Raw genomic sequence first — 1,188 nt, 5'->3', positions numbered from 1 at the left:
GGTTTCAACTGCTCAGTCACTGAGGCCAAACATCAACAAACTGACAGAACTGAAGCATTGCCAGGTGTCTGGCAAACACTAAAAACTCTCTGGCAGACGAAGAATTGTATAAAGTTGTATGACAGTTTTATTATTTCTAAGAAATTCAAAATAAAAAATACAATATAAATGTTTGCTTTTCTGAACACCATCTTCAGTGACATTATTGGCCCACGGGGAGGATTTGAGGACTGGCACTGGCCCTAAGGTAAATTGAGCTTGAGACCCCTGGACTAAACTGTCCAGAATACTCTAGGTTAAGGTTCCCACAGGGTCAGTATTCCCCTGGGAAACACACAGCATTCTGCCCTGATGCCATTCCAAGCCTGGACTAAGCCCAGCTGAAACCTGGAGGTACCATTATATTGCTGCACACATGGACATTGCCAAGCCAGAGAGGTGTAAAGAGATGTATCAGTTCAGAACAGTGAGCTCTGAGCTATTAAGTAGCTTCTTTTATCAGCTGCACAATGATCCTACCCAACGTCTCTCCAAGGCAGTAAAACTGCTGTCCTGCTATATAGGTCTCTGGGACACCATCCAATGTGGGTCCAAAAATAGACAAAAACCCCATGAAGAGTCTCAATGCCATCCCAGGACGCTGTCCACTAGACCACACTGCCTCTCCAGAGTCAGTTGCACTCTACTCAGTTTGTGCCTTGCCGAGAAGACCTGGCTTCCCAGGGGAATGAATAGCAAACATGGCTTGGAGGCGACCCAGCGCCTGAAAAACAAAAATCACCCTCCAATATGCCAAAGAGGGAGAGGGAGCCACTGCACAACAGCCATGGTCCTTTGAAGTAGAAGCTAAAGAGATTTTAAAAACTAATCAAATTAGAGCGATCCCTCTGGGAGCACATATACTTTTACCCTGGCTAAGCAATATCCCGGTTTGGGTTTTTAGAACTTTCCAGCAGCTGCTAGGTTAGGAGGGTGACACGGGAGAGATTATTCTGAGCAAGTGCTAAGAGCCAGCACTTTCTCCGGCTCCATTCCCAGACATTCCCCCTCCCTCCAATATAGGATGACAGAGGACTGCCCCAGTTTAAATGACACTCTCAGCCTCTTGGAAACGACAGGTACTACTCAGACCACAATCCAAGCAATTCCCACCCACCCTCCCCAAACAGCCCATAAACTATCATCACC

The sequence above is a fragment of the Lepidochelys kempii genome, chromosome 8 (assembly GCF_965140265.1).
Source record: "Lepidochelys kempii isolate rLepKem1 chromosome 8, rLepKem1.hap2, whole genome shotgun sequence".
NCBI classification, from domain to species: domain Eukaryota; kingdom Metazoa; phylum Chordata; order Testudines; family Cheloniidae; genus Lepidochelys; species Lepidochelys kempii.
The sequence above is the reverse complement of the archived record's forward strand: the minus strand, read 5'-3'. Positions refer to the sequence as shown.